General features: G+C 39.6%; 1 protein-coding gene across 6 annotated transcripts in view; it reads left to right on the top strand.

Annotated features, from left to right (window-relative positions):
* Positions 1-699: 699 nt before the first annotated feature.
* The window catches only part of LOC105834902 (polyglutamine-repeat protein pqn-41), a 385,320-nt gene continuing 373,697 nt past the window's right edge, over positions 700-12,322 (top strand). For 4 of the 6 annotated variants that reach the window (XM_012677736.3, XM_012677738.3, XM_012677743.3 and 1 more), the window contains exon 1: positions 700-799. The gene's annotated coding sequence lies outside the window, so the exon portion shown is untranslated. The remainder of the gene's footprint in view (positions 800-12,322) is intronic. The other 2 variants (XM_012677741.3, XM_036283419.1) reach the window with 2 other exon arrangements.

Below are 12,322 nucleotides of genomic sequence, written 5' to 3' on the forward strand. Positions count from 1 at the left end.
AGTACGTCGTCGTCGTCGTCGCCGTCGCCGTCGTCGTCGTCGTCCTCGTCATCCACGTCGTCGTCGCCGTCGTCGTCGTCGTCGTCGTCGTCGTTGCCGTCGTGTTGCTGCAACAACGTACGTCCAGGTCGCGCGTGCCTCGCAGTCGGCGGCTCCGCTCACTGACGTTTGACATTTCCGGATCATCGGAAACGCATCTCGCGTACGCGCGTGTGCTGGAGTAGAGAGAAAGCGGAGGCGAGAGAGAGAGAAAGAGAGAAGAGTGGCGCGGAGAAAGGAAAGGAGCGAGTGAGAGAAAGCGGTGGAGAAGAGAAAAACCGGAGCTCGTGTGTTGTGATCGGGGAAAGCTGATTATGAGTTGGAACATTGGTGCAGCGGCGGGTCAGCAAAGCGCATACGAGCCGGCTAGCGCGTAAGAGAAAAGGAGAGAGAGAGAGAAAGAGAGCGGTTGTTTTTTCTTCCATTCGCGAGCACTCGCACTCGGATACGACCGTCGTCTGTGCGCGCGAGAAGAATCGTGTCTCCGCGAGATCGTCGGGATTTTTGAGTGAGAAAGCCGAAGGATACTTTTCTTCGCCAGCAGAGAGTGGTGTTCGATCGCGCGGGAAACAACATAATAAGTGTCCGGCGGAAGTTCCACCTTGTGTTTCCGGGAGAGAGAAGGAGACCGAGAGAAGGAAGAATAATCACATCGTCCCGTCGGCACGATATCGTGGCGATCGCATCATCGTCATCGTCGTCGTCGTGTCAAGGTGACCAGCGAGATCGCGTCTGAATTCTTCGCGTGTTCCGGAGCCAGGTAATGCATATAAAGTTTTTCTCTATTTATGTGGTTTACCTACCGGGCACCCACACCTGTCGTCACATGTGTACGCGTAATAACGTGCATCTCTTCTAAGCGCGCGCGCGCGTGTGTGTGTGTGCGTGTGCGTGTGTATGCGTGTGCGCGTGTGTCGCGAGATAAACCTCGTGGTGTGGGTGCATGGACGCGCCCGTGGGTTCGTTCGTTCGTTCGTTCGTTCGTTCGTTCGTTCGTTCGTAGGCTCGTAAACACGCGCGAGTAGGGGCGTCGGGCGGAGGTCTCGCGCGACGTTTTCCGCGTGGGTGCCGGCACGGCGTATACCGTGCGGCTAAGATACGTGTGCGTGTTTTCCGCGCGGTCCTCGCACGTGTGCGACGCGACGCGACGGAGGCCGGACGTCATCGTGTTTTTCCCCAAAATTCGCCGAGTCGCTCGCGTCGACGTTGTTGCGACAAAGCGTGTCAAATTGGGACGCGCGCGCGGCGATATCTGTTTGCCGAGACGATTTCGCAAGAGACACGACGAACACGCTGATGTCACGTCGCACGTCACGCGCACTACGACTAATGACAGAGAGTCTTAAAATGCAAATTATCGTGACACTACGCCGTGAGGGGGGGGGGGGGGAAGGTGGGAGAACTCCGTTTTCTTTTTTATTTTCTCGAAACGTTTTCCTTATCGGTTCTCTCGACACGCGCACTGAAATTAAACTGGTCGAAGGATCGTTCGTCAGGCGACGGGGAAATAATTCCCGCTGTTATTCGGTGTACATTACAGTCGTGCTGGTATTACGTGCAGTTTTTAATCGAGATAATCCGCAGTCGGGAGTAATTTAACTTACTCCCCCCCCGACTTTCGTATAAACTTATATTCCGCATTCAAGTTGAACCCTTGCCCCCCCTCCCCCCTCCTCCGAATTATATAAAATCTAAAAGTCAGATGTAAAACGGCAGGTGGGAAATACGTCTCGATCGCTTTTTATGTATCACACATCGAATACATATTTAATCAAGCATAATTTTATGAGGATTGGCTATCGCGTCCGTCGGCGATTTGCATCGTTGAATTGATTGAAAACGCTTTTAAAAGAATGTGCCCGAGCTATTTGCAAATTCGATCGGGATAACGATTTCCGTTTATTGACATCTTGACGCTCGTGTAGCGTAGACTAGATTTTATACGTGTTAAGTTATCAGGGAGTACGGATCACCGTAACCTCGTCGAGAGTTATAATTGCGATTGAAATACGAAGAAAAAAAAAGTGTACAGCGCGTCTTGACATGCACGACGAAGGACAAGACATTTACTATGCTCCGTTTGAGCCTGAGTCTGAAATTGAGTTATCTCGCGAGTGGCGTTTCTCCGCGCTTCTTCCACGATTCTTCTTGCTATCGTCCGCGCAAATACCGACCGATGACGATTTGTTCGAGTTAACGGTTAGCCAAGCGCGGTTAGCGGTTAAGTAAACACATATAGATATCAACGCGCGCGGGCGATCAATCGAGAATAAATTGAAAATAAATCGGCGTGGAGCGAGAGGAGGGAGCGCGTGAGATACGAAAGGAGAAGTGTAGGTTAAAAGTGTGGTAAGGTAACGCGGCAATGTGTTTACGTATCGCGTCTAAAGTTACGGTGCGCGCTTGTAAGCGTAATCTCGAACGCGCGAAATCAAAACGCGGCGCGGCCGCTCCGGCGGCGGCGGAGAGCTGGTCATCCAAGACAGTGCTGGGCGCGGGCGAGGAGGCGCGCGGCGCGGGTTTTCGTCACTGCGCTCGCCGCGCCGCCTTATCGTTATCGGCGTTGAATTATCGCGTAACCGCGCGATAGCCGGTCGTTTCGAAAGGCTCGCCCGATCGCTCGCTCTTCCTCTCTCTCTCTTTTGCACACACACACAGCGCGTTCTCAGTCGCGTTTCATTTGTTCGTCTGTGGCGAGAGCGCGCACGTAACTTAACCTCCATCGTCCGTCCGTCTGGCCGTGCTGTGTGTGCGAGCGAGTGAGCGAGCGGATTCCGCGGTTTCGCCGGTTATCGCGTCGGGAAAAAAGCGTCCGAGCGCTCGCGCGCGCGTGTTCGACACGTCGAGGTGCATTATTACTACACCGCGCGCAATCACGTAAATTCGCGTCGAGGGATCGCGTGACGTGGCGTGCGTACGTATCGGCGGGAGACACTTCTTCGGCGCTGTGAAAACTGTGAGGCCACGCGTTAAATCGCAGTTGGGAACCCGACGGCCGGTCCGGCTCGTTCCAAAGTACGTATATGCGTCTTCTCTTTATCGTGACTTATCGCCGTGACACGCTGCGTTTCGGAACGGTGGTGCCAGAGCGCGCGAAGACTTCTGTAATCTTTGTTTGTTGCCCAGAGGTTTGTTAGCTTTACACTTTTTCACACTTCTCGCAAGGTACCTGAGACCCAAGGCTCTTAAATTATTTTGTTCTTTTAAAAACTTTAGTTATGGAGATACGGAAACAAAGAAAGTGAGAATAAAATCCTTGTTTCAATTCGTTCACAAAAAATGGGAATGCATTTTCCATATAGAATATTTGTAAGTAAACGGTAAGAATTTTATTAAAATTTAGACATTGAATATTATTGTACACTAATGAATATAACAAAGCCTGGATCAAAAATAAGCTGAAAATAAAAAAGAAACTAAATATTATCTTTTAAATGAATTTTAAAATTTATTAGTTATAAAAACAAAATCTATTACTCAACCGTTGAACATTACAATGATCTTTAATTATGTTTTTAATTAATTTTTTAATTTTTATAAATTACTAATTATTTGAGTACAATTTTAGCTTGTCAAAAGTTATAGCGTTGAAAATTATTTTCTGATGCAAACCTTACATAAACGAATAATTATAGTCCTGAATATACAAGTGGGTTTTGTTTAAATGTTGTTTTGTAAAAAGCATATTTATTTTATAAACATAGATATATGTATGTATTTATTTCCTCTAGTTTAAGAATTCAATAATAATGTTATATGCAAGGTTGGGTAAGTTAATATTTTTTAACATTGAAAAATTAAAGTTAAAGTTAATGGCTTATAAAACTAAGTTTATAATATAGTTACGTTAAACGTTACATGAATAAAAATATTATTTATTGTTAATTAAAAGTTTTAGAAATATTTGGATTAAATTAAATTAAAATAAAGATTATTTTTAAGATATAAATAATTTTAAAAATTATTTTTAAAATTATTCATATTTTAAAAGGAAATATTATAATTTTTTAAAGTTAAATTACTCAAAACAATTACAATGTCGTTATCAACTAAATTTAATATATTTTTTTTTATTAAGTTTATCATGGAATAAATATTGTTTTTTAATAATATGTATTTTTTCATTTATAACTTTTCCATAATAATACATTTCCAACTTAGGAGAAAAGTTAATAAGTTAAAGTTTGTATGCTTAAAAAATAATTCTCTAAAGTTAAAAATTAACTTTTTAACTTTATTATTTAACTTTCAATTTATTAACTAATTTATTACTTAAGTGTAATTATATTACGTGTTATAATAAACTAAGAAATATATAACACGTGTATTTAACAAACTTATAAAAATTATTTATATATACATATATCTACGTTGTCAAGTTTTTGTTGCTCTAAACGGATGTGTTTCTATCGGTTTTAATTGTCAAGTCCTTTTTTATCAACTTTTTATCTATTACTCTATGACACATCTTTTAAGCATAAAGTATGTTTTTAAGTGATAAATTCAAAAGTTGGGCTTTTTTAATGCTGGACCTTATCCAATATCTTATTTATAATACATGGTTGAGGAAAAAAGAGTAGTCGAAGAGTGAGGAATTACGACCGCTTGTCCCTCGATTATACTATTTGCGTTATAAATTCACCAAATATAATTTTTTATAGGAAATACTCGAGTGGAAATAAAAATCCTTGCCAGAGTGATGTAGTTTCAAGTGTCTATAATACTTTTCATTTGTAACTTAAATAAGCTCTCAATATTTTGTGTTCGGACAATTAATTTTGTGGTGTAGTAGTGGTGGTGATTGTATAATATTATCTTATCTATTTAATATTATTTCGTCACAATAAATATACATATATTTTTTTTACCATTTTGGCACATTTTCAGATTTAAATAAAATAGTCAGCGCTTTGTTGCTGTTGTAGTTAAATACATTTTTCGATCCGAATAACAGGACAATTTTTTTTAGACACAAGTACGGTTTTGACGAATGTGTTTTTTTGAGTTGCATTACTGGCAAAGATTTCACTTCTAATTAAGTTTTCCCTAAAAAACATAATATTTGATAAATACCACTTGTAGGATAATAGGATAATTAATTTCGTGACTGTATTTTTGTTATTGAACAAATTAAACGCTCTTCGCGGAAAAGTTCACTTGCCCTATAACATTTCCTCAGAAATGTGTTTCTCAAATATTCCTTTGAGATCGGTCTCGTTGCATTATTAGCTAGAAAGATTGGATTCTTCCGAGCTAGCGAGTCGTACAGATACAAGCTGAATTTCTTTATTTCTCTGTTATTAATTAACCGTGTCAATTAATCATTACAACGACGATTGTCGATACGTCCTACCACTGAGTGATTATCGCGATCACTCAGTTACGCGATATTAATTTGCGAGAATTATTAATAATACGCGAAATATCATTTATTCTCTCATTTACGCTTAATTGCTCGCCAATTCCACCGATTGAGTAAAAATGGATTTCGAGATTGGGCGGATTTAAAGCGAAATTTTAACCTTAAACCTCGGGGGCAGGGGGAAAGGGGCATCGCACGCGTTTGCATTTTCGTCTGGTCGCCGATAGACGCGGGTAAAAGTCAAAATTACAAGGGAGGCGGTATATCCCGGGTCTCCCTCGTTCCGCTTATATTCCAACTCGTGACGCGGGTTCGTTTTACGGTCGTCGCGATTCGACGAGCCGCGCGTGATATTTACACCACGTGCGCGCGCGTTTGCAGCGCACACCGCGTCAGTGTCCCCGATCGGATCGCGTTTCTCTCGCGTATAACCGGACCGCGCCGGCCGCGGCGTATTTTTTCTACGTGACGTAACACGCGGGTGGATAATTTTTATGTCGGGGCGACGGGGAGGAGGAGGAGGCGGCCACGCCGTGTATATCTATAGTCAGGTAGTCGCGTGTAAATGCGTCGCGGTGGTGACGCGCATCCGCGCACAAACGCATCAAATTACAGTACCTTCCAATGGGCGTGCCCCACTGACATTCCGACCTCGCCGTCGTCTTTTATCCTATTGAGAGGCCTTCCCATGCTCCTCTTCCCCGTCGCGCGCGCGCGCACGCGGAGGGACTCTTTTTCTAGCGCCGGCGTTTAGCTGGTGGTTTCCGACGTGTTTACAGCACCCGTAGGAAGTCGCACCTACCTACCGAAGGTCCCGATACCCGAAGGTCTTTTACAACGATACCCGTGTAATCGATACGTTTTTCACAATGAGACTTAGGCGAGACTTCACCGGGATGTGTTGACCGCAGGCATAAAAGATGTGACAAATCCTCGTGGTGATGTCACACTGTCGTTACTTTGATTGACAGGCGACAAGCAATTTCTTAATTTAAATGCATACTCATCTTTACTATACCTATATTTTGTATATCATTTTCAATAATAATAATACAGATGATAATAATAGTAATAACGCAGATGTTCTCTATGAGAAATATTGTATCATTAAATGTTATTAAGTGTTATTTATATTGATTTTAATTTATTTAATTTAAATTTTGATTGGTCGAAATGCAATCTGAAGTGCTACAAAAAATTATTATTCTACTGCTAAGAAAAGCGATTACTCAATTAATTTTTTTCCTTGTAATAAGTAACGATTATCTTTAATAAAGAATATTTTCTTTTCATAACAGACTTAAAATATACTCATATATATCACAAGTTTTAGAAAAACTTATTATCATATACTTGAAAAAAGAATTTATACTTTCTCGAAGACTAAATGTAAATACACATGTATATAATTGAATGGAAGAAAAGTCAAAGTAATAAATAAATCGAATTTTTATTTTAACTTAATTGAAGTATTAAATTACTCGGATTTAGAATATATTTTGAAGAAATTTGTTACTTATGACGTATTTACAAGAGATTAGAGTATATATGAACTTATGAATTATTTAAAATAAGTGATACTTATTTAATTTAAGTATCTTACTTGTTTCAAGTAAATGATGAGTGTAATTTGAGACTGTTCAGCAAGGAGATATTCTTTGCAATGATAACCATTACTTAAAAGAAGAAAAAACTAAAAAAAATGAGAAACTGCTTTTTTAGCATGAGAATCAATTTTTTGTGTGTAGTACTATTCTTTCATTTTTGTTATTTAGTTGTAATTTATTTTTTCGTGCTATAAAATGCTATACAAATTGTATGTTCAAAAGAAATGAAACATTTATTGAAACATGTTTAAAGAAGAACAAGTTGGCACACGCTATTGAGACAAATAGCTTAAATTTTAATAATTTTAATTAAACTTGCACATCATAAACGTTTAATTGTTGCACATTTCTCTTATGTTCATTCACTTTCGTGGCTTTAATTTCCTACCTTCTATTTGGACGCTCTCAATACGCGTTACATGGAGGTAGCTGCGCACCGGAAGTTTACGTCAGCCGGGAAATATAGCGAGACCCATGTAACAATTTGACGTGGGCACTCGCGTTTACAACTCGTTCTTCCGAGATTTAATCAAAGGTCAAAATGCTACAATTTCATAATACGGTTTTGTCGAGTACATTCGCGTGTCGAATTTTACCGGTTACACCCGTTATAACGCCTACAATTGCACAGTGAATTAGCAAATGGTTTTATGTACATTTCTTTTTCGCGGCATCATCATGGCGAATTATCCTATGACATCATCGTCGACGGACCGTACGTGCGATAGATATGTAAGAAAGAGATTGGAGGCGTGGAAGCCGCTTGTTTTATGGGTTATGACGTAACGCGTGCGAAACTATCTCAGGCAAAATGCCCATTGCCTCAAGAGATTCGTGTTTATCTTTTTTAGTTTTTGGCTAACAATAATCGAAATGAACGTCACACGACAGTTGGATGGAAAATTTTGCTCTTGCTTTCCTTTCATGAAATGCGTGACAATTTATTCTTCTAATCTTATGAAATTATATTATATGAATGTGAGAAATTACTTTAATTTATTTCTTGGACTATTAACAAATAATAATGATATTTATGTGATGCTTAGTTTGATGACGCTCGCGATTAACATATTTTTAATGAATATTTCTAAAACGAATTTTTTTATGATTATAAAATTTGAAATATTGATAACATAAAAGTTTCCCAATGCATATAACATTATAAATTTAAATTAAACTACTTGCGACAGTTACAATATAAACAATTTACATTATTAAGGTGAATAATTTTATTAGTAAAAATGTCATGATGCAAAACAGTCTCATATAAAAGAGTAAAAAAAATGTTTTTTTTGCAAGAATTCATTTTTTGAGAAAATTGAACTTGATGTTGAAGATGAAATTAAATAAAATTTGGTTTATTTAATTTATGTGTTATTTATTATTTTTTATTTGTACTTATATTAATGTAAATAACGTATATAATACAATTATCGAAAATAATGCTACACGTTTTTAAACATTGTTTTTAAAATTAAAATCAGCTTTTTTGATCTGATAAAAATATTATATTCGATTAATATTTGTTTTATATACAATTTCAATAGCAAAAAATAATTTACAAAACGTGAATATATTTTATTGTGGAGTTTTATTGTTAGAAAAGTAAAAATGTCAAAAGAGTAGAAGAAATAAATGTAAGTTTTATTACGTTTTATTTTTAACTGTAAGTACATAACTAACTTTAAAAAATTATTTTTATTCTCAGATAACATTCTTTCTAAATAAAGTGTCATATACAGGTTTATGAACTGTCAGTAGTCATGCTTTTATATAAAGGTCGACTAAATATAAATTCTGTTTAAAGAAGCCTTTAATTAAAAGGCACTCTACGTACATGTACATAAATCCCAGAATAATTTCACGATTTATCAATGACATATTAATTCACTTTGTATAATGATTTAGTGCGCTTGTAATAACATTTTATAGTCATATTGGTTTGACGGCGGACGATTTGTGACTCTGTTGACGGTTATACCGATCGATAAGTTTGAAAAGGATGCATTCAGTTTGCGAATTCTCTACTTTCGCCAGCCACCCTCGTTCTAGACAAACGTTCAATCGGTTGATCGATTTCAAAGGGTAAAAGGAGTTTATACGAGTAAAGCGCGAATTATATAATGGAGCAATTGTAGTACAAACGCGTTTTCTAATAAATCGTGCGTTGACTTTGTTCCGATGAAAATCTATGCTTCACTAAGTATTTAATTAATATGGAGAATTAAAAGACGCGTCGACGGATTAAGCCGGAGGGGCTGAAAATTTATTGCAAAACCTTGTGTCTCGGTTAATTACAAGTGGAATTTGCCCTGACGGAAATTCGATTTAGCTAATTAAATTGCAGAAGACAGATAAGTAGTCTCTATAATCGAATTTTAATTGAGGAAAGCTCGCCAGAGCAATACAACCGATCCGCCGAATGCTGCCAATTGCATGGTTCCACGCTGCTCCGTGTGGTACTCGTTTAATCTTTAGTAAAAGAGAGAGAGAGAGAGAGAAGGGGGGGAGAGGGAGGGAGAAAGGGAATAGGAACAAAAAGGTGATGCGTGCATGCTCGAGGACGACGTAATTCGAGGGTCGCGCGCTTAAGTAAGTTGAGTAACGCGGGCTGTCGCGCCTGAAAGTGCACGGAGCAGAAACGGAGTAAGAGCTGCGGCGACGTTAGCAGCGCGAGTGAGCTCGCAGGCATGGAGCGTCACCTTCGTGGCATCTTAACCGTAAACTCTTGACAATGTATTTCGTAAGGTGCACACGGTTTTGCGCCGTCTAGATCTACTATCTCGGTTAAAATGTATTTTTAAGAGTTCTCGTATACCCTCGTGCAAATAAGATTCTCCCATACCTGTTGCAATTTATTGTCACGGACTCGTCGTTTTACGGACGGTATACGTCCCGATAAAATTAAATGGACATGAGTTTTCGAGTTTTTTCTTTCCGCGGATATTATTATGTCTCACATCTCAAGTGTAATTTTAACCTTATTTTAGTTTAATAAACAGTTGATATCGGTATTGAACGGTATTTAAACTTTATATTTGAGGTTCACAAATGTTGCTATCTCGCAGTATTAATGGCTCATTGATGATCAGGAAAGTTTTTATAATTGTAACATGGTATACGGATTTGCAATTAATAAATATGAAAATACATGAAAGATTATACTGAGAAAAAAGTTGAAATATTCAAAAGTAAATGTTATTTATGACATTTCCCGATATTTATTGTTTACAAATTAAAAAAAGAAACTGCGATGACGAAACATACATTTCTGTGAAATATATATCTTATTTTTTTTATTAATTGGTTTATTTGCTTGGAATAAACCATTTTATTTTTGCTATATTTGAATAAAAAATTATTTCAGAGAAATAAATTTACATCTCGCAAATTTAAATTTTTAAATATCTTTCCCTCGGCGTATGATCTATGCTAAACATTTTGCACTCAGATATTTCCAAGTGTCATTGTTTGACCTTATTTAACGTATTATTGTCAAGTCATTATCGAGAGAATCAAAGTGATGACACACTTTGATATCGAGTACCGTATCGGCAATACCAATACAAAGTATCTGAAGCATTTCCAGACGCATGCACACTGGCATCGGGGTGTGCCACGTTTTAATTTTAGTCCCATGACAGGCTACGTTTCTCGCGAGGAACAAGCGGGTGGCGTTGACCCGCCGGTATAATCTACAAATATTTCTCCCCCCCCCCCTCCTCCCTGCCGCTGCTCCGCCTCTCTCCTTCCTCGTTTTATTCTCCCTCCTTTTCTCGGCCCTTTCTCCTTCTCGCTCACCTCGGGCGATACATCAACGTAAATCCACGGGCGTTCTTGCGTTCCCCTTTTTTGGATGCTCGAACGAACTCACAGTCTCGCTCTTGTGGCCTCTCTCCCTTCTTTTTCACCCCTCCATCTTCTCCCGTCTTTCTTTTCGTCTCTGCTCGTCCCTCCCTCTTGTGTCGTGGCCTGTTAACCTTCCCTTCTTTGAGCGATCTGTGAGGGATCGGGAGAGTTCATAGCCGATACGAATCCAGCGGCGTGTCGCAAAGCGAGACCGTTATTTGACGTATCCGTTATATTTCGTGTCCGATGTATCTCACGATTACGCCCGATGCGGGCTCGATCGCGCAATTGTCGGTGAAACTCTTTTGCTCTTTGTATTTTTTTTTCATCGTTTTTCGAATCTCACGAATCTCACGCAATCGAATCTCGCGTAATCGAATCTTCATGGTTTCCCGCTGAAAATAAAAGCTGCACGGTGACGGCTGCGAGCATATCCGCGCGCAAAATTTTCACTTTTCACTTTTTCCATCGGCAAAAAAAAAAGCGTGGAAAGTTTGTGTAATCGCACGTCCGCTTTGGAATAACAAAGGTCGTCGGGAACGCTGCTCCATTTTGCTAGGAATGACGGATCGATCGCTAATGAAGCTATACAACGGAGCTGAAAGGAACATGCGTACTTGTAAATAATTCAGCAAGCTTTTAAACTCGATGAGATTTGAAAATGCACATGATAAAAATAGTATAATGTGCACGCATGTTTGTTACTTGCATCTCTGAATATGTTATATACATTGCGATTGGATATATTATATCCATCGTAAATCACATCTGTTTATGCGTCGATTAGCTTATTGCATCCAATATTATCAGTTTATGGAGCCATTTATTAATAATTAATGTAAGTGGAAGCAAACACAGATAATTGAGTATAATGGGGAAATTATATTCCTGGACGGTTAAATAAACAATCTAACGCGCGATTGCCAAAACAACAATGTGAAACTTTATCGTGGAATAATCCCCGTCTTTCTTTTCCTCTTTCTCGTGACGCACAATTTTTTTCGGAGCGCCTCTCGATAACGATCTCGTTTTCCGATTCCTGGCTCGGTTGCGTCGTAATGATCGCGTTTTCGCGCCAATTCGTGCGGCCCGACGGCAGGTTCGTCGACACAGAGTTCGATCCCGCGGGAACGATAAATATTCAAGGGCATAGTTTCCCCGTTGCGTCCTGTTCCGAGAAATTCCATGGCGTAGAGCGAGAGCGAGAGGGAGACGGGAGAGAGGGGAGCGAGAGAACGAGAGAGACAGCGTTACATTTTGTGCGGTGTGACAACGTGCGTGTAGCGCAGCCGACTTGCCGACAATGAGTCCGAATGAATGATTTGCAAGCGTTGAAACGCATGAACGAGCAGCCAGAGCGCAACGTCCGATTGGACAACGCGAACACCCCCGTCACACCCGCAATTGCACACTCCCTCGCGAATTTATGGCTTCAAAGCGGCCCGATGCATCCACCACGCTACGT

The sequence above is a fragment of the Monomorium pharaonis genome, chromosome 2 (genome assembly GCF_013373865.1).
Source record: "Monomorium pharaonis isolate MP-MQ-018 chromosome 2, ASM1337386v2, whole genome shotgun sequence".
In the NCBI taxonomy this organism is placed as follows: Eukaryota; Metazoa; Arthropoda; class Insecta; order Hymenoptera; family Formicidae; genus Monomorium; species Monomorium pharaonis.